Below are 22,662 nucleotides of genomic sequence, written 5' to 3'. Positions count from 1 at the left end.
CCATTAAAACCATCTTAAATCATTATTAAAATAACATGTTAATTGTTTTAAAATGTTAAAATAGCTTAAATAATTTAAACAGTTAAAGGGCCTAGTAAATATAGTTTGAGACCCTTACTAATAAGGTCTCAATGACTTGCTTCAACCCAAATGGTAGTTTCTTCCACAATGTGAGCCCATTACAAAATTACTGGCTTTTTTTCTTAATAAAAACAATTATTGCATTTAAAACAACATGTTTCTAATATTTAGATAAGCCCTAAGAATGTCAGGGAACTACTCTCAATAATTTTAATGTTGTGGCAACTAAAAGCATTAACTAGCACTCATGTAATATACCCATATAATATTGAAATAAATGGGATTTAATTTTGTCTAGCACTTGAAGGCACAAATGCAGGAAATGTCACAAAAGAAGAGATTTATTCAAAGGAAAAGGTTGGAAATTGCTAAATATTCTTTATATTTGCATAATGGGAAACATTTTCTGGGTTGACAAATGTTTCTGTGTGTGAGCTGTATTTTCCTTATACTCCAATGTGCATATCAACAGCACTTAAAAATCAGTGTCTATGTTTTGATGTTGATGGTGATCACCATGCAATAAAAAATAATTATCTGCCCATTAGAATGAAACAATTTACCTAAGTTGTTGGATAAAATTGCATAGAAAGTAATCAGTGAGGCTCTCAAGGAAAACAGAAAGAAAAGGTCGTATTTCAGCAAACAGTTGGGAAATTCATTGAGCATATAGCTCAAAGCATAAATTTCATTCTTTAAATACACTATCTAACTGAGGAGGTACAAAATATAATTGAGGCTTATTATTCCAAAGGTTTCTCATTTCATTTAATAACAGGTGATAAGTGCTGATAGGTTTGTAGTCAAAATAGGACCATTGAGGATGCTCAGGAAAACCTTGAGACTTGCTGAAATTAAAAAAAAAACCATGAGGACTGAAATGCTCAGTAGCTGTATGACAGGAAATATTAGGTTTTAGTAGGAAAGGGAATTAATACAACAGCTGTTAGAGAAGGAGATGAAGGAAGAAATGGACTCTCTTAAAGTACTACAGTGCTGGTTGATAAGAAATCTGACCTGAAGTATTCCACAAAAAATGAAGACATGTAGCCATTGTTTCTTACCATTTCTCCTTATTCCCACATTTCTCCTGAATCTGTGAAGACAGAAAGAGTGGAAGTATTTGTCCAGTTAACTTGAAAGGGATTCCTAAGTTTTCAAATAAGAAGGTTACTTAAAAATACAGTGTGGTTTGCTTTAATATTAGAAACAAAAGACACAATCCATCAAAATTCACCACCAGATTCAACAACACAATATCCACAGTACTGGGTAACCTGCATACAATGCTCCCTGTGTTACAAAAGAGGTTTGTCATCTTCTATAGTACAGTCTTTTACATAGCACCAGAGCTAATTCAGTAAACACCACCCAACAATACAGGAGTTACTGTTAAATTTCAAAAGTTTTATTTTGACACTTTCATTCTGTCTATCATTCTGATCTTACATGCCTAGAACTCTTCTTATACTGGCCAGGAGACATAAGGGCATGGGAAGTCTCCTTAGAGTACTCTTTGAGATGAACCGTGGTATACAAGATTTGAGTTTGGACTTTTCTCCAGCTCTCTGGATTATCTCAGGGGGCTTACTAGGTCACCTCAGCATCACAGCTCTTGTCATGATCCTGCATCAAAGCCTGTAGTTGTCCATCTCTTCAAATTGTTCTTTTCCATAACTGTTTCACATCCATCAGAAGTACAAGTATGATATCAGAAAGATGTTTTTATGAATTCTCTAGCCCTTCAAATCTTGGCTTGGAGAATCTCATACTTTGATATAGTCTTGCACATGCATAGGTTTCAGGTTTCTTCTCCAGCTTAACTTTTCACATTTTTATTGCCTGGCCATTAGCCTGTCCTATAAGACTTGCACCTCATTTACAGCATGCAGAGCCCTGCAGAGAGGATAAAGCTGAAAAATTTGGTCTTTTTTTTTTTTTGGAGGGGGGACATTTTAAAATTGTATTTGTTTATGTATTATTTATATATAAAGTTAAACTTCATTTGTTTGTTTGTTTTTATGTTATCAGGGGGAGAAAACCTTTCTCCAAGGACAAATCCTACTGTGTCTTGGTGGAAGACGTTTACATTTTCCTTGCCTTGCCTCATAAAAAAGAGAAATGGTGCTGCTATTTCAATCTTTTTGCAGTGTGAAAATTGATGGGAAAGGGCATAGAAATACAAGAAAATATTGGAAATTCTGATTTCTGGATAAAAGCAGGTAGGAAACCTGCACTCAGTGTGGGAGATTCATCAAGTGGGTAAGAAGGTAAAGATTTTATTCAAAACTGGATGTACCTTAGTCTACAGCTTGTGGCATCAGTGAAATTTGTAAAAAAATTTGTTGTAGCTATAACCGCATGGTGGGCCTAAATTTATGGCATTGATGGATTTGTAATATTAGTTGGGAAAGCTAATAGGAACAAGGGATGATTTAACTATTTTGGGCTACTCATGTTTGTTTCAGAATAATCCAAGTAAAATTGACTATAAATTACTTGCAGAGATTTGCACAGAGGGAAGTAGACAGGATACAAGATAAACTTCACTTTACCCCTGTGATTTACTAGGTTTGTGTATGAGTATGCCAACTTAGGACGGTTTATGTCATTGTGAAAAGAAATATTTATAGAAGTTTGAAATGTTGGGCTTTGTTTCACATACCTCCTAAATATTTACTTTGGGATACTGATAACACTCTTTTGTTTATAGTAAAAAGTGCAGGCATTTTGCCAGAACCAAGTCAAGGGTGTTGAATTCTCCTACTGAAACGGACAAGAATTCCTTTATTACTTACAGTACATAAACAGTGCAATGTAGCCTCCTGTGAAAAGCCTGGATCATGGCTCATTTTAAAAATCTGAGGAGACTGAGACTGGATTATTCCAATATAAATGGCTGAAAGTGTTCCTGAGTTGTCTTCCAGGAAGTCTAGAGAAGAATCTTTTTTGCAAAAATCCCCATGCTGTTGTCCAGTACAAAGCATTTTAAAGATTAAAAAATAAGGTTGAAGAAACCACCTTAGGTAATTAAAAAGTAAATGTAACCTTCCTTCTGTATAATTTAAGAGAAAAAAATCTGGACAAGAATTCAGAAGCACTTTTTAGATGATGTCCAGTTATTCTGATATTTACATAAGTTAAGCAAAAGCAGTTATAGAATAGATTAAGCAGCATTCTGTTCCATGACTCCAAAACAGGAGAATGGCTGCATGGAGAATTCAGGGCTTGTCTTGTTTTTAAATTAGGCTTTTATCACAGAAATCCAGTTTCATGCATAGACTTTGAAAAAAAAAGAGGCAGATGAGGATTGCTTACAAGTTGTAGATCTCCCTTGTTTTTCTCCTACTTTTTCTCCCTTTTTTCTCCAAAAATAAAACAGTTATGGAAGTCAAGATGCAATAGGAGCAGTGTCTATTGATTGGCAGTATTAAGAACTATCCATCTGGAAGCACCCAGAGATCTGCCACACCACCAGTTGTTCCACTTGCTAATCACTCCCAATGCATTTTAAAATCAGCCTGTATGCTCCTCACAGTTATCCCCATCACCATGCAAATCGGATACGTGCTCATTATATGTCTATATGCTTGTAAGCATGCAACTTGCAAGGAGTAAGTTCAGCCAATCATTGTTTAGCCCAAGCTAGTAGTCAAGAGCTAAGTGCTGGAATGCCAGCCAATTAATGAAAGGTAGGAGGAGGCAAAACTGAAATACTTTGGCCACATAATGAGAAAACAGGACACCCTGGAGAAGATGCTGATGCTAGGGAGAGTGGAGGGCAAAAGGAAGAGGGGCCGACCAAGGGCAAGGTGGATGGATGATATTCTAGAGGTGACGGACTCGTCCCTGGGGGAGCTGGGGGTGTTGATGACCGACAGGAAGCTCTGGTGTGGGCTGGTCCATGAAGTCACGAAGAGTCGGAAGCGACTAAACGAATAAACAACAACAGGAGGAGGCAGCAGACAAGGCAAGCAGTCTATCCAACAAGAAAACAAAGACCAGAAACACAGGGTGTATTTGCTGGACTGTGAGCACAGTCTGTTGCTGGAGCAAAGGAAAAAAAGAGCCTTTTCTCAGGGTGGTCTTGGCTGGGTGCTTTTAGAAGATTGCAGTGTATCACCACTGATTTTCAGCTGGTGTCATGCAGTTGGGAGGGCCAGGTACTCAGAAGAAGTGAGGAAACATCAAGGAAGGTGAAGCAGTGACCTTGCTGGATTCAGTGACTGAAAGTTTTAGATCTCTATGGTAGGAATGAATCTATAGCCTTAGCCATTGCTGAATCCCAGCATTCTTCATCATTTCCCAAATTCTAAAAAGAGGAGACAGCTTCCCCAGCCCTACAACATGAGCTCTAGAAGATTTCATGATATTCTCTTGCTATAACCCAGAAAAGGACTCTTATTATACTAGGAGATACACATGGATTTTTATATTCTAAAAATACGTTGCAGCTTTTAAACTGGCCACTGTGGAGAATTCTAAAGTCGCATTTATATGTCATCTTTTTGAAATATTGACCTTAATGTTACATGAAATTTATTCAGAACAATACATCTCTTTGGAAGTTTCGCAGAAAAACTCCCTGTGCAATATGAGATAACAATTCCTTGTGACTGAATGCCTCACGGTAAACTATAATTGAGATAAGCTATCAGAAGTATAAATAAATAAAGACTAAGGTGTCAACAGAGAACAGAAAAAACAATAAAAACATAGGCATTGATTACATTCTGAGGAAAGTAGTTTGAGGTTTTGAAATACACATTTGTACATGAGATAAAAATACCTGTCATATTATATTCAAGAAAACCGTAATATGATTCTGACAGCACTCTTTTTTAACAGATAAATAACAGATTAACTAATCTACTCCAGGTGCATTTTCAAAAGGCAATGTACGAGCAGATCACTCTAAACCCCTTTGCTGACAGAGTTGCAGGATTTTGTGTATTCTAGTTCATAAAGAAATGAATTGTTTTAAAATAGCCACCTGAAAATGTATATTTATTATTATTTAAAATATGATTTTTAAACACATACTTTTATACAATGCAACTTATTAAAATATATTCTCTTTTTTTGACCCAATTTGCTCTTGTGATAAGGAACTATGAGGAACCACTTTACACAAGTAGCTTTCAATCTCATCCCTTTGAGAATATCTGATATAAGAATAAGATAGTAACATTCCACAAGAATACCTGAATTCTGCTGCTGCTAAGGCCACATTAGATAGGTGTTTCCATAAACTGAAATAAAATTCCTGATCTTTACCTAGTCATTTGATTCTGTTGCAAAGATTGGGTTTCTCCAAGCCTGATTTTCTTTCTCTCTATTAATAGTTTACATTTCTTTTTAGCATCTGGAAATGCTTCCAGATTTAGAGTGAAATTCTGTTTCAGTCCTTTGGCCAGCTATTTGAAATGTATATTTGTTTGATATTCGTATCAAAGCGAAAATAATATTTTTGGAGTTGTTCATTGCCATTTTTATTGGAATACCTGGATAGCTTTGATAGAGAATTTGTAGAAACTCCAGATTTTAATTTAGTGTTGTATTCTTCAACAGACAGTCTAGTACAGTGGTTAAGGCACGAGACTAGAAACTGTGAGTTCTAGCCCTGCCTTAGGCACAAAGCCAGCTGGGTGACTTTGGCCAGTCATTCTCAGCCCTAGGAAGATGGCAGTGGCAATCTATAGTACTTCCAGAAATCTTGCTAAGAAAACTGCAGGGACTGGCACAGGCAGTGGGAATGAAGAATGACTTGAAGGCATACACACACACCAAAAAAAAATGTATTCCTAATTTAATACAGAATTATTAGGCCCCAGCATCACTTAGTTGATCATTTGGATCAACTTTTAAAAGTTGCTGGAATAATACATGTACCTTGCTTCACTCTGAGGCCTAGTTAAACTTGACTCTACAAAGAATTTAGAACTAAATTAGGATCCTCTGGATGAAATCCAGCTGTATCTCAGGCAACACAGAGAAGGGCTTGAAGTGGCTGCGTTGATTCTTTAAGAGAGTGTAACATTTTGATGCTTCAAACAGCAGGTTCAGCGGAATGGGCCCTCCCAACAGTCCCATTTGCTCCCTTCTTAGCAGCTTTAGGAAAGACATGTTCCCTTTTGTGAGAACAAAATGATTGCATGACGCTGAAGACCAATATAACAAGCTACCCTGATTATTTCTTTAAAAGATGGAAAAACCAAAGAAAATAGAAAAGAAAGCAAGATATCCCTTGCCAATTCTTTCCACTAGAATTTTTTTTAAAGTTGGATATTGAAAGAGACAGCTATCAGGCCTTCCACCAAATAATAGTTAAGGTATTGCACTAGGACTAAAACAATCCAATTTCTCAGCCCAACCTATCTTACAAAGTTACTATTGTGAGAAAAATTGGAGGAAGGAGCTGTGTATGCCTCCTTGAGCTCCTGGAGGAACTCAGGATGTAAAAGAAATAATTGCTTTCTTTTATTTGTCTAATGGAGAGGATAAATCTCACCCCTGTGAGATTTGGCTGTTTTGTACAATATCAGAAAACAAAGTCAGCAAAAGCAATACCAATTTGATAGGGATAGATATTAAAAGAGTTCCCAGGTGGTTTGCAAATATGAGATAGATTCTGCTGTCAGACTTAGAATCTAAAGGACCTAACACTCAAGGAGAAGGAATGCAGAGGGAAAGAGGAATATGTACATATGCAGCATTGTTCAAAAGGTAACAGGTCATGGGTTGCTGATCTTTAATATATAGAAGCTTTATAGGACTTGCTGTTTTCTCCTTCCCTCAAAACTGCAGATCAGACAAAGTTGAATGGTGGGAGATTCAGGATGGAATAAAGGAAATACTTATTGCTATTGCATTCATGTGTTGTTTTTGTGCTTTCCAGAGGCATTTGGTTGGCCAGTATGAAACAGAACCCTGGCCTAGATAGGTCTGGCCCTGCAGAGCTTTTACTTATGTCCCTAAGTTTAGTCTTGACATCTCCATTGAAAGAATTCTATGTAGCAGGCTTGGGAATTACTTGAAACCTTGGAGAGTCACTCTTCTATCAAGTGGACCACCTAGACAGAAGCTCTAACAATGTACAATAGATTTTGATGAAAAAAAGATACAAGAGTAGAGAAAAGAGCTGATAGACAGCAAGATTTAATTTTATGGTGGCTTTCTAACCCAAGATGGCAGAAGCCCTACTTTTAATCATGCTTAGAAACAAAAAGAGTTCTTAAAACATGTGGTCTACTTATATGTGGCTTGATGTGTTGTGTGAATCGTAATGAATGTTGTTTGTTCAATTAAGCATGATTAAGCAAACTATGAATAATGTACCATATGAAAACAGCCACAAATCTGTTATTATCTCAGTTTTTTGTTTAGTTTTGGATGATCCTTTTCATAAATTGACATCCATTCTTGTTGTCAATAAAAGATACTACTCAAAGAAATAATTTCAATTCCCAACCATGAAGATGGAATGTTTGCAAATATTTAAGAACAACTTTTAAAAAGGGCTTACTTCAGGGAAGAAATTAAATAACTTCATCTTCCCTGTGATTTTTGCAAGGAAAATGGCTACACTGAACTCTCACATTAAATTATAAATGCAACATCTAAAGCCAGCAATTCTAGAAAGCCAATTTGCACTTCAGATCAGACTAAGAAATTATAATTGCCTTTACAATTCATATGTCTTGGTTTAAAGAAATATCAAGAGGACAAGGAAATCATTGCCACACTTCAAAATTGTAATTTCAAGAACACTGTTACTCTATGAAGCCAAGAAAAGAATGTATGCCCATCTGTAACTTGGGAAGTCTGTTTTGTTTCAGTAAGATTTCACAGAGAACAAACATACCACAAAGTAATTGAGAAAATTCTCTGTAGAGCTATCCTCTGCAGAATCTGTTAATTTTGTTAAAAAATGTAATTCTGACAGCAAGAAAGGTCACTTCTCCACTACACTAGTGATTTCTGAAGTCTATGTCGCATCACACAGTCACCACTGGGATGATACAAAGCCTGTCCTCATTGTTGTAATTTTGGCATAACAATGGTTGGATGACTAGAGAGCATCCTTAAGGTCTGTGTGAGAAATGAATGACTTAGTCTTGTCTAAGGAACAGCACTTTACAGAAAGCCTGTTTACTGACATGACATTTCTTAGAATTTTTCTTTTATCTTTCATGCACTAGGACATATAAAAGAAACACAGATATCCAGGAATTCCATGGCTTAGAGACTTACTCCTTCTTCTAAGTGGGAAATCTATTACTCAGATTCCAAGATAGAGAAAAAAATACACACAGAGAGACAGACCGCAGAGCAAAGAACTGCCCAACAGCAGAGGAGGTTAAAAAAAGTCAGTGTGGAAGCCATGACTGCATGATCAAAGCCCCTCCCCTGAAGGGCCACATCTCTAGCTTTCATTTTTTTATATGTAATTAGTCCTTCCGCAACCCATGATATGAGACTACAGATGTAATTCAGTCCACTTTGTAAAGAAAAGCTTTTCAGTGTTTCAGTGCTTTTCTTTCCTTAATTCCTCTTCTTCTTTGCTTCTGCAAAAGTTTTAATTCTTGGCCAATCTAGATAAAGCTGGAAAATACTCCAGCTTGAACGTGGAAGAGTTGTTCCCCCTCAGGATGGAAAATACCAAGCTAGTTAGGCAAGTTTGCATGAAGGCAGGAGGAATCCGTCATGATGGAAAGCATCAACACTGACTGATTGGCAGTGTTTCATTCTCCTCCTGATCGATTTGAAGCCGTAACTGGTAATGCCCTTGCTATAGTTTACCATGTTTTCCTGTTCTAGAACATGCCCCCCTTTCCTGAAAAATTGTGGAAAGCTGTCAATTTTGTGAAAAAGACAAATGTTTCCCCAAAATATATTGCTGCTATGTTGGTACTCTGTGTGGCATATGACACTAAGCAACAAAGTACGCATAAGAAAAATGGATAGAAATTTTGCAATAAGGCCTGCTACTCATCTCCTACGTTGCAACTTTCCCCTAATTCTGAAAAATCCCTGCAGGCATCCTGCATATATAATAAGGCACTTCTCATTTATAAAATAGGCCTGTATAAGAGTGCTTCAATTTGCCTCAATGAACCATGGAGGCAATGCTATTTCCCTCATCAATTCACTTTGTCAATGTGGTTTGTAAAACTTCTAGTCTCCTCTAGCTTGTCTAGTAACAGAAAGATTTTGGTGAATGCGCTGCATAGCCCGTGTGTTAAAGCCACTTGGCAGCTCAACGTGCCAGACAAGACTATAGGGGCAGAGGAAACATGAAGCAGCTTTGCAGGGGTCCTTCATTCAAGGCACCATTGAAGCAAAATGCTCTTCAGAGTTTATACCGACCAATTACTGAGCACATTTCAGGTGTCCCAAGTGTTTCATGTTCACTGTAGTATTTTAGTAAATGTTATAGCCTCGCTAGGTACACCAGGTACTGTTAACTCCATCTGGGGGTAGCACACAGGGCCTAATAGGAGATCACAGCCATCTGAATTTTAGTCGAGAAATTGTTTTAGAGGGATTTTATTGGAATTTTATTATATATTTGTTGTTTTATATTGTAAACCACCCAGAGTCCCTCTGGTTGGAGGAGATGGGCGGTGACAAATTTGATAAATTAAATTAAATAAATAAATAAATACCCAAATAAATTCTGGGCCAGAATAATGTCCATCCAGATATATGTTTAGAATAGAGAAGTTAATCTGGTTAACTTCTCCATTCTACTACGAAATCATGTATTTGGTAATTTTACATATTTTGTAATAAAAATGTCTATTCTTTGATTCAAGTCTTAGCTATTGGCCTCCTTATCTTCTTGGTAGAAAGGTAGAGCACAACCTGCCTGTTATATACTTTGTTTCCAAAACAAAGACCATACTTCCTCCCCTCTCAGAAATACCAAACTATTGCATGTTTCTATGTAAGAAAATGAAATTCCTTTTGGTAGATAGGTGGCTATACAAATTTGTCTAATAAATAAATAAAGTAAGACTTTATTGCAATCATCAGGCAAGCAAGCAAATTCTACAGCGATGCTAAGTTTGGCTACTGTCCCAATTTAAGCATGCAAATCCAGTCTTTAGGAAAAGATGCTGTTCTGGAAAATAATCAAAAGACAGGAGCAATAATGACTCCTGAGAGTGAAGTTGGCATTTAGTATTCTTGATCAATCTCATCAATAAATACTCAACTTGGGATGACATTTAATTTTCAGCATATATTATTATGCACCACTCCTGCACAAATGAATGCAATAAATAACTTTGTCGGGGTTATTTAATGTCAAACAGATTAGACAGGTTTACCATGTGATTGCAAATGCAGTTAGATTGTAAATATTCTGGTCAAACAGTTGTAAAAATAAAAGAATCAGTGTGTTGTTTTAGATTTATTTTGTCCAGATGTTATTTATATTTTTAAAAAATGTAGTAATATTTGTATTGGGAATTGGAACTGTTGGATATGAACTGATGATGATGCATAGCAATGTGAGATACTAAATGCTAAACAGATGGTTTTCTAGATAGATTCCATTTTATAGACTTAAGTGACTCCTGAAGCCCATTTTAATTTCAGATAAAGTGAGAACAAAGGTATATTTGTTAATGAAAAATAGTTCTTTCCATGTTTCAGATCTGAAGCTGTTATGGAGATAAGAGTTCTGGAAATGGTACACTACTTTGTGACCTTTGTTGTTAAAGATAAGTGATCGATGAAAAATATGCTGATGTAAATTACTTTTCTGAAGGAAATGTATCAAATGTGGTGAAGTAGGCATAAATAAAATTATGTAATTAGCAATTTAGAGCTAATTGAAGTTATGCAGCATTCCAGTGAGTCTGTTCTCTCTCTTTTAGCTCCTTCCTCTTGCTCCATAAAATATTCTGACATACTGTACATTTAATAGATTTCAAATTCATGGATTTCTCACCTTACAAAAGTGACTTTTACCAGAATATGCTGTGCCTACAGCCAAAGATTATGTTGTGATCCCATAAAGAAAATGGGAAGAAAAGCTGACAGGGGGCCCTTAGAGAAAGTTGAAATAAAGATACACAGCCATCATCCTTTTTTTAAATCAACATAGCCACTATGCATGAAATTCATGTCTTACAAAACTTCCATTTTCATGGATACAGCTGTGTGAGGCTTTGCACATAGGTGTTATTAATTCACCAGCACCTACTAGTTCTTCTGACAATGTGATCCCTATGCCATTTATACAACAATTTACTTTTCTGTCTCATAATTTAAAACAATCCAAATATGTGGTTTTCTTTACATTTCAGCATCTTTCTGAATGGATTTGCTTCTGCTGAAAATGGAGGTATCCCATTTTCCATTGGATAAAATTCTTAACAAGCCCTTGGTTCTTGGCTTGGCTCCTGCGCTCAGTTAGATATATGTTTTAATGGTTGAGACATAATTCTCCTTCACTCCTTTCCCTTATTGATTTAGTAACATACGTACAGCCATGGGTCACAGCCTTTCAGATATGTTTAGATACACCAATGGTATCATAATGCCATTACTGTATCGTCTCAAGGCTTTTCAGTCCAGATTTGCTGCATTGCTATCTTCACTGGAGCATAGTCTTGTAACTGAAAATGTATTTATTTATTTGGTAAATGTATATAGCTGCCCGTCTCACATATGTGACTCTGAGCAGCATACAGAGTTAAAAAACACAAAACAGTACAACAAAATAACCAAAAATATAACAACAAAAATCATTAAAAAACCATTAAAATAATAAAAACAAACAAACAGCTTGTTCCTTGAAATAATTAATGTATCTGGTGCCACACTGGAAATTTTCAACAAACTTTTGGTTTGGCATACCACAAGAAAATCATTCACAGGATAGGGCAGGGAAAACAATACACACACACAAACACACACACACAAATTCATACCATCACACAGGCGGAGACAGAAACACTATAGATGTCAGAATCCACGATCAAATGATTGATGAATCTTTTGACCATGTTCATCTGCCATGATGAGTCAACACATGTCAAGAACCAGTGGGGAGGGGGAAACATCAAGGAATGTGAAAGTATGCTGTTTGGGCTAATTGGGAAAGTCAAGGTTACATGGCCGTTGGAATTAGGTGGGAATAGTAGAAAGGGGGGGAGAGGGGTAATAGCTTGCTTTTAATCAGGTAGTTTAGGCGGGAATCTTCAATCACAGCTTTTTTCCTTGATCTGTACACATTCTCAATAAATCTGAATTCTGCATATTTCACTTGTGCATGAGTCAGACTATTATTGGGATCCAAAGTGTCAGATTCTTACAATAGAGGCTGTCTAAGTTTAAGGCAGATTGTAAACAGTTTTCCAATAATCTAATATTTAGCTGTTATATATCTCAGCACAGACCTAAAAATATATTTAAATCAAATAAGTCTGTATGATGCATAGCATAATTAACAATAATGCAGCAATAATAATAATAATAATAATAAAGAATGAGCTGCTTCTAAGGCTATCATCATTCATTGTCTCTATTTTCATGCCTGCATTAGCAGCTCATTTTATAATGGATTCAATGGATAATTCATTTTTCTTTATTTTTTCTTATATCTAAAATTACAGAGTTTATGCTCAAATTCTTGAAAGTTTCAGAATGTTTATATCATTTATTTGGAATGCAGTTGATGGAGATGTACCGAATGATGCCCTGTCTGGTTCCTGTCCTGATATGATTGTATCCATGGGTATATCAATTTTTTATATATGATATTTTACTAATTATTATTTAAATGTATGGCTTGTATATGATTATATTTATTTATTTATTATTATTCAAATTTTGCTACCACCCATCTCCCCCAAAAGAGGGACTCTGGGCAGTTTACAATAAAATTATATGTATGAAACAATCACACATTGTTTTGCTAATAATAGTACAGTATTTATTAATGTGAAAAAACATCTGAAGTGCATTACTAGGCTTTGAGAATGGAATAATTTCCTTTCAATAGAAAGTTTTATGTGATATAGATGTTTGGAAATAGACACATATTAAATGTGGCATTTCTCTTGGGCCAAAAAGCCCACTTAAAGTTGGGAAAAGAAAGTACTGGCAATAATATCTGACTGCAACATGAGTCCTAACAAGGTACAATTGCATTTAGTTTTTCTTCTGCTAGGAAATAAATTCTCAGCATGCCCATTAAGTTGCTGAAAATCAGTAGGTTTAAGTGTGTTTAGCTTTTGATATGGTTAATTGACTAATCAATAAAGTTATACTACTACTACTACTAAGTGTGTTTAGCCCTACACTTGTGGGTTGAGTAATAAAAAAACCCAAGTTAGATCAGCTCAGGTTCTGAAACCAAGAGCAAAATGGCTACTTCTGTATCCCTTCCATTTCCTAACGGTGCATTTCAAATCACTTCCACCGCAATGCATCACGTCTTTGCAGTAATTCCTTATACAACGTAATCAATTTCCTTTTAGATAAGCTATACTATTTAGGATCGTTCTTTCAAGATTTCACATTTGTAAGTGTATCTCTCAAGATCTATAAGCATATCTTTCAAGATGCCAGGCTTGTAAGCAGGTATTTTATTTATTTATTTATCTATCTGTCTATCGAATTTGTCACCGCCCATCTTCTCCAAACGGATATTTGTATTCTTCCTCTATAACTAATAGCTCATGTTTTTCCCACTAAATTACAAATGCAATTCCCAAGTCTGTCTTTGTTGGAATTCAATTTTGCATGCACCAACTTTCTGCACTTATTGACCGCTAGGGGCAAGAAATGAAAATATAGTTAGCAGAGGAACTCTGTAGTTACATCTCCTTTCCTTGTCTAAAACTTACTTTGCATATTTCTACATACAGTAACATGCCTCCTATTGGTTATATTGATATTGTCAGGGCTCTCATCACTTCCTTCCTCTCTCAGTCCAGTTTCCTTTTCTCTTCTGAGTCTGAACTGTGTAGTTCAGGTACTTACCTGCCTGGTTTTCTCTCCATAATGGAGGAAAGCAAACTACTGGCTCTTAGCTATAGATAGACTCAAGTGATTCAGACTTTCTTGTCACCATGTTATTTCCAAAATTAAGCATATCTTTATTTTTAATTTCACATTAGAACCAGCCATAAGAATACCTTTTGGAAAAGTTATACTCCTAACTTCAGTGTTGCTTTTTCCACTCATTCTTTCCACTGTATAAAGGTATTTGCTGTCCAGCATTCTTATCTCACAAGCCTGGAGTTCGATTCCTATTCGCCATGTTAACACTTTCATCTGTGCAAAATAATTTTCTGTCCAATTTGTAATTTCTTCCTGAACAAATAAGCAAGCAAATAGATAACTGAAGCTCTCATATATTGGATAGATGTCTTTCATGAAGTTAAAACTGTATGGGAAATATTTGATTCAATTAGCAAAACACTAGAGCTAAAAACTGCATTTGTATCCTCTTCCTTGTTGCTCATATCAGTTCAACAGCAGGATGGTTCTGGTTCTGCATGTCTGACATAATTAAGTGACTTCTATCTCAATAAAACATGGTGCTGCTTTTGTGATATTTATTTTGCAAAGAAGCAGTTTTGCATACAAAATTGTCAATCTTCTTGCTTTCTTTGTAGAGAACAATTACTTTTTTAAAAAAAGACAAAATGTCACATATTGCTATGCTGATTATCTGTCTAAAATGAAAACATGATCAATGCTCAAGACAATAATAAAGTTTAGGAAGTACAGCTTGGCTGCATCACCAAAGCATGATGCCCATTTTACTGGATAGATACTGATTTTGGATTCCAACCTACTGGAGGACTAAGTCATTTTCTTAAAGCCCAGATTAAAAAAAAAGAAGTAATTACAAAAAAGGCCGTATTCAGTTTTGAACATATCAGGCAAATATTACAACTACTTTCCTACTGCAACAACATTGGCAACAATAATTACAGTAGACTGAAGAGCTGAAGGCAACCACTGATCTTCATGAAGGGGTGTTCCTCCCACTGTACTCAGTGTCCTGTCAGTGTGCAAGTGGTTGCCCAAGAGAAAATAAAGCACAGCAAGCATATTGGACAGCAATACTTGAGCCAGCATAGTTCAGAAAACACTATGTTCAATGCAGAACAGAAAAAACATAGGCAGAGGTCACATTCAACTGAGCTGGAGGCAAGTAGAGGACAAGGACATTCATTTCTTCATTCCAGAAACGGTTGTTGGCTCATAATCATGATGGAGCAACCTGGCAGAAGGTATGTTCTGGTCATCTCTTGAGTAGATTACTGTAATTCACCTTGCATGGGGCTGTCCTTTATTTATTTATTATTTATACAATTTAGAGGCTGCTGACTCCCAATGACTCTGGGCAGCTTACAATTAAAAGTGTACTTGAAACCTAGTCAGAAGCTGCAGCTAGTACAGAATGCAGTGTCTGCATGCTAATTGGCATTGACTAGTTTCACAGAATAACATCTCTTTTAATGGTTTAGTTTTGTTGCTATTTTATGTGTTTTATTTTGTTTATTGAAAGAATTGTAGCATTGTGAGATTAGGCAGCATACAAAGATAGACAGAGAGGTAGAGAGAGAACTGGTAGCAGGGTTCTGACATCACATGGTAGGGACAAACCCATATCTATCTGTCTGTCTGTCTGTCTGTCTGTCTGTCTGTCTGTCTGTCTGTCTATCTATCTATCTATCTATCTATCTATCTATCTATCTGCTTTTAATTACAGTAATAAAAACTAATACAAACTAAACTCAGAAAGAGAAAGTAAAAAGAGAGAGTAAAAAGTGCAAAGAAAGAAAAGCAAAAAAGGAAAGAAACAAAAGGAAAAGGAAAAAATGAAATAAAGAAAAAGAAAATATATAAAGTGATTTCCAATTTTCATCACAATTATAAACACATCTGGTAGCTCATCACCCCCCATAAGGTTACAAATAGATATCTCTTCTTCCATAACCCATCCATTATCTATAAGCAAATCCATAAGACATTAATTTTTCAATCTTGTTATCAGCAAAAAGTCTGTAAAGGGTTGCCAGAATTTCATAAAAACATGCCTTAGTTTTCAAAACTTCGGCCAGCTTCTTTTGTATATCCAGTAAAAGTCCTTATCTGGGTAATTCTCTTGTCCTGTCACTTGTATTTCTAAGTTAAATGCCTTCTCTGTCTGGTAATCCACACTTTTTTTCTCCAATATTTCTGATTCTATTTCTGCATCAAGCAAGATTTGTTTCATATCTGTCACTCCTTCATTAACATCCTTTAGATACAGTCTATCCATAGAAGCAGACATCATTACTGATATTGTTGATATTGTGGGTACTAATTTCTGGCCCCATTCTTCGAAGATCTGCTTTAATATGTAAAATATTATAATGTTTTGTGTCATTTTGTAAATCCCACTCCTAATCAAAATCAAAGACAGTTTTTTTTTCTTTTTGCCTGGAATCTTTAGTCCCCTCTGGTGCCAATTTAAATCATAAAGTGTCTAATTTCTATTATGATCTACAATAGACAAAATACTTTAGTTCCCATGAAAAGCTGTTTATTTTATATAGTTAGTTCCAAAATCTTAAAGTAAAAGTTTCAATATTCCAAATTTGTCTGGACCCTTAGTTCTTGGTTCAAAATCTTATTTTGTTTTTTACCATTTATTTCAAATTCTTTAAGTTCTTAAACTTATAGTTAATTTTTTTCTTTTGTTCTGGAGTGAAGATAGACTCACCAGGTGGGTTTTCAAACTTGTCATTCCAAAGATCTCTAATAGCTTTAATATGTTTAGATAAGCAGTTTCTGAAAATGATTAGAAAAAGAGGTTAGCGACCTCAGTGTCCTTTGAAAGCTCTGCTGCAGTTGTAAGCTTGATTATTGATCCCTTCATCTTCTGGCACTCAAACCCATGGAAGACCACTATCCTGCAGTCACAAGGAGCAGCCATCCAGAACATATATGGGTGATCTCCCATCCTCTCCTTGTCCAGAGAGGTTCCAAAGAACTGGTCTATGCACAAGTTCTTTAGTGTCTCTCTCCCTCTCTCTCTCTATCAAATTTGTCACTGCCCAAATTTGCTGCGGTTATTGTCTCCGCTCTTCATGGAGACATGTTTAGCTTGCCACACCTCCACTGGACGTCCAGCAGGGACAAACCTGTAGCTCTATATGAAACCTTGGATAATGTAAAATATGAATAAATCTTTATTGCACTTATAGACCAACACCAGAAAGGAATGCAGCCAGTAAGAGATTTTAAAGGCAGCGCAGGAGCATAAGAGGTATAAAAAGGCATATGGGAACATAAATGGATGAGAATTTCATAAAAAGTCATTTAAAGAACATATAAAGTATATGAAATTGAATGTAAATAAAAAAAGAAAGTATTAGTTGTTAGACTACAATAGTCATAAAATGTGTGGCAACAGACTAGGGCCATGCTAAGACTGTGCTGTAAAGTTGGCCACTAAGCACTAACTTCTAGCTATGCTATATTTAGTCTCAGTCTCAGAGGATAATATCCACAAATGTTGAACTTTGCCCCATAGAAGACCTGGCAACACCTCATGTCATGGCAGGATTACTGTCCAAAAGCAACAGGGTGTATAAAATATATGTGTATACTTAATACGGCCCAATAAGAAACTTGAATAGAAAATAGTATTCCATGGATATCTGACTTTTATCAGGAAATGCCAAAAGGAAGATTCTAGGCTGGTACTATTGTCAATGAACTTCCAATGAATATTTTTCCTCCAAATAAGAATTTATAATTTGCATTCTAAAAAATGAAGTTGTACTTTATCTTTTAAGAGGACAGCATATCTAGGGTTTAAAGCCTCAAAGTGATTATCTTTCAAAATCAAATACCAGAAATATAGAAGGAAGATAGAGTGCCATTTTTCCCTACAATGCCCACAATTCTTAAAATGAATCCTGAGGAAACAGCTAAAACTAAAATATATTCAGGATTAGTTTTTTGTTTGTTTGTTTGTTTGTAAATGAACAGAGTTTGGTTTTGATCAATCACTGTAAAATGAAGTTTCTAAAAGTGGTTTAATCACATACAATCTTCCATAGCAACGTTCCTCATTTCTGTAAGATTGCAGTTCTATTTTCAAAGTCATAAAAGGTAGGGAAAATTGCTAGATTATATTTTGGAAATTGCTTACTTTCAAGAACATGCCCCAAAACAATAGGAAACATTGTAACTATTTTACAAAGCATACCCTGTGTTCTTAATTGTGGTTATCAGACAGAGTGCTTCAGGCAGGGAAATCTGATACCAGATAATGCCACTATGCTGAACATATCCAACTCTATTTCTCTGTAACATTTTCAGGTAAGTGCATTTGATAATATGATAGTTTGGATGAGAGAGGGGGAAAAAAGATGGAACTTATTGAACTAGACAAGATAGGCAGTGTTGGGCTTCAGGGTTTAGTGACCATGGTCTAGCCCAGTTGGTTCCCAACCTTTTTGGCACCAGGGACCGGTTTTGTGGAAGACAATTTTTCCATGGACCAGGGGGGTGGGGATGGTTTCAGGATGATTCAGGCACTTCCTCTTTTTCCCAACCTTTTATTCTTTTTTCTTCATGCCAATTGGAGATAGCAGCCAATGGGCTTGCTTTCTCTGACAGGAGGTGGAGCTCAGGAGGTAATATGAGCGATGGGGAGCAGCTGTAAATACTCAGGCTGTAAATTTGCTTGCTCGCCCACCACTCACCTCCTGCTGTGCAGCCCAGTTCCTAACAGGCCACGGACCAGTACTGGTCCGTGGCCCAGGTGTTGGGGACCCCTGGTTTAGATAAAAGATTTCCTGATGTTTTGCCAACAACTGTAGCTGGCATCTTCAGAGGCAAGGTAGTCTGATATGCAGACCACAGGCAACTGAGCAGGGACAACTGGGCTCCTGTCTTTATAGTCAGCTGTGTCCTGACTTCTGATTGGTCTTTAACCAAGCTGGTGTCATGAGCACTGATGGGGAGCAGGAGGGGGCCACTATCCAGGGGGGAAAATGCATGTGTAGTAGTGAGGAGTTGAGCAGCCATTCAAAGAGACACAGAACAGACCCACCTTGACTTTTAGGATTTATCTGTCTGGGTTTTCCCATGCTTCTTCAGTTTGTTAGGATTTTCTGTCTAATGTAGCAGTAATAAACACTAGAGACCTATTCCTTATCTCAGCGTGGTTCCTGACTGTTAGGACAGCTGGTTTCTGATTAGTTCAAGTTGGTGAGGGCTGGTCTGTGGTTCTTTGCTTGTGCTGACCAATCAGGATTGGGCCATAAAAGCCTACACCAGTATACAGTACTAGACAAGATAGTTTCTACTTCAGAGAACTGTTCCAGAAGAGCTAGATGTTCAGCTTGAATGGGATCACTTTACTTGGAAAATTTGAGTTTATGCTCAGACTTGGTCTATAAAGAACATGAAATGGCAGATAAAATGTCTTTCCCAGCATATCCAGTACCAGGAATATGAAACAGGAAGCTATTCCATGGGTACCTTTACATCTCTTCATGTTCAAGTTAACACTAATTTGTCTGGCTATAGGAAGACAATGAGGGAAATGGCTAGACCACAAAAATAAATACATGTTAGGTCTGAAATGTTTCCATTTTTTATTAAAGACCAGGCTGAATTAAAGTAAAATGTTACAATGCTGCCCTCTAAATCACAGTTTCTCACTCAGAATCAATATTTGTTCATAGAACTTACCCTCAGATGTTGCAATTATGTTAATTTTATTTTGAGGGCTATTATTCACAATATGACTGCCACATAAAAGACTTGAATTTCCTCCATAACTATGCCATTTTGAAAATTATTTCCATGTACCAGCATATCACTTGGATTAGTTCCTACTTTATTTGAAATGTGTCTGATTCTTGCCTTTAAGCATTCTTGTAAGTGACTGATAACACTATGGATAAAAGAAACATAATTTTAATTACTTTTATTGGCTGCCAAAGCTATCCAGAATTTTTTTCCAGGGAATAGCTGCCATTTAATCGGACATTAGGCCTGACATAGATATAAATACCCATCCTTCCAACACCACACTCAAGAATTGGATAACAGCAAAAATTTCAAGGTTCTCCTACATAGTTTATCTTATTGCAGACAAGAAATAAGTCATATATATGCAGAAGATCTGCCTGGTGCAGAACAGATCTCAAGTCCTTTAAGTACGGCAGACCAAACCCAGGGTTTAAACCCCACTTCTTTCTCCTGCCCTTTCAAGTCAATGGATGTTTGACTATTGTTTTCCCATACTGAAGGCTGGAATGCAGTGCACCATATTTATGCAATGGTTCAGTCTGGTCTACGCAGTGCTGGTTCATACCCTTCCAACTTCAGCCATTACACATAAGCATCATATATAGCATATATATAAAATGCCAGATTTCTGAGTTTCAGAAGAAAAATTGGAAGTCAGTTTAAATAGTCAAAGGAAGTTGTCTTGAGATCAAAGAGCTGCTTAGCTAATTAGATGTCTGTTACTCCCCAAATTCATGATCTGACCTGCTAATGGACCCAGACTTGTGCTGATATCTCCAAGTTGCATTCATAGTCCAAATGCATTATATGATGCCTAAAACTGATATGATGCATAAATGTATAACCTGGCAGAAAGAAAATGGCTACTGTTACCCATGCTGCAAAGACTTCAGTGTTACTTAATGGCATCACGAGAGTCAAGTGATGGAATCTGGTGCCCACATCCCTTAAGGGTCTCTAATAGCCCTTCGGACAGACCATACTGGAAGAAGCCAGACAGGCAAGCACCCATGAGGGTGCTGATGTATACTTCTGTATGACTCACTCCCGTATTGGAAAAGGGGTAGGTGAAGGAGCAAGTGAACAGATGAGAAGGAAAATGTATGGAAAGATGAAATATGCAAGCTTTTCTGATCTAAAGAAATAACTAAGCCATGTTTATTAGGAATTCTGATCAGATATGGCCAAAAATCCAGAACACAGTGTGGAGCTAGGTAACTTAGATCAGATTTTCATTTACCCAAGATAAAGTGAACAGGTCTTAACCAGCTCTTTTCTGATTCTGGACTTCAAACATCCTTAATTGTAGCATATGCTTCTCCTCCTTCTTACCCTATCTTGACCAGTTCTGTTAGTATTATGAGTTGTGCTATTTTATGGGAGAGACCAGAGACTTAACCACTTTTACTTTCACATTAATCCTGACATTTGCTCCAACATATTCAGAATGAGACATATTTCATATTAATATTCCTTTCTTTTGCACAAAACCCATGAAATATATGGGTCTGAAATTAACAAAGGTGATCCCTTAAGATAGACTATGAGAGAAAGGAGACCTATTTTTTCCACCCCTCATTAGTGATTTGGGCATTGACCTAGCTTGGAGTCCCTTTAGAATATGCTATTTCTGGCTCTCTCTACTGAGCCTCCAGATCACAGTGGCAGTCTTTATATATTCTTAATGTGTTCAATTGTGTATTTAAGCTTGATGGAATTCAACTGATAATTCTAGCTAGAACTAGATTGGAAATATACAGTGGAACATTGATTCAGCGCTCAAAAGTAGAAAGCATACTATGTAGCTTATGCAGTTTGCATTGGTTAAAAAGGTAAACTCCCCTTTGAACTGAGATTGACTCCTGGTGATTTTATGCAGACATCATGTAGTCATTTGGGCAGAAATACAGAAATGATTGCCACTCCTTTTTTCCTAGTTTAGCCTACAGTCTTGGTGTTTCATGGTTTTCTCCTATGTGAGCACTAACCAGGTCCAATCCTTTGGTCCAAGCTTTTGTACATCAGCCAACCTCAGATAGAGGCTGCCATCTAGCTGGGCCTTGATCAGGAGCTGCAGACCAAATCATCATTATCATCGTGGACTTCAAAACTAGATGTCAGCTTGAGATACACAGACAATGATTCCATAAATGATGTATCCTTCTATTCTTGAATGCTTGAAGTGGCTTCCATCTACGAATATGTACTTGTGGGATCTTGAGAGAAGTTGACATAATCATAAATATAGAAACAATTACTTTGGAGATACTCAACAATATTGCCAGAAGTAGTTCAAATGCTGAAAAGAAAATCAAAGCTGAACTAATAGGTATTGTGGCTATTTCTTGGAATCCACCAAGAGTTAGATACAGCATTATATTACTGGGAGCAGAATGAGGGAAATGATGGAATTTAATTGGATCCATCGTTAGTAGAAAGTGGTTTTAGCTCTGGAGCTAAAAGAGTTAGATACAGCATTATATTACTGGGAGCAGAATGAGGGAAATGATGGAATTTAATTGGATCCATCGTTAGTAGAAAGTGGTTTTAGCTCTGGAGCAGCAGGGATGATTTCTTCCACCAAAGTTCTCTACTCTCCAAAGGTGTTCCAGATGATCCAGAGCAGGTATTGTGAATGTGTGGTAGTCCAGATGGGAAAAAAGAAGAACATCTGCTAGTGTGACACAGAATTCCACCAAAAATTTACATCAGCTCAATGGCAAGCAAGTTGGAAAGGACTATGCACTGGACTTTTTTTTTACTTGTTGTGTTAGCAATTTTTTAAAACAA

General features: G+C 36.5%; 1 long non-coding RNA gene across 1 annotated transcript in view; it reads right to left on the bottom strand.

Annotated features, from left to right (window-relative positions):
• Window positions 1-694: 694 nt before the first annotated feature.
• The window catches only part of LOC134496221 (uncharacterized), a 63,857-nt gene continuing 41,889 nt past the window's right edge, over window positions 695-22,662 (bottom strand). The window contains exon 4 of the long non-coding RNA XR_010067880.1: window positions 695-1,177. This is a non-coding gene — a long non-coding RNA (uncharacterized LOC134496221). The remainder of the gene's footprint in view (window positions 1,178-22,662) is intronic.

The sequence above is a fragment of the Candoia aspera genome, chromosome 4, assembly GCF_035149785.1.
Source record: "Candoia aspera isolate rCanAsp1 chromosome 4, rCanAsp1.hap2, whole genome shotgun sequence".
In the NCBI taxonomy this organism is placed as follows: domain Eukaryota; kingdom Metazoa; phylum Chordata; class Lepidosauria; order Squamata; family Boidae; genus Candoia; species Candoia aspera.
The sequence above is the reverse complement of the archived record's forward strand: the minus strand, read 5'-3'. Positions and strand labels throughout refer to the sequence as shown.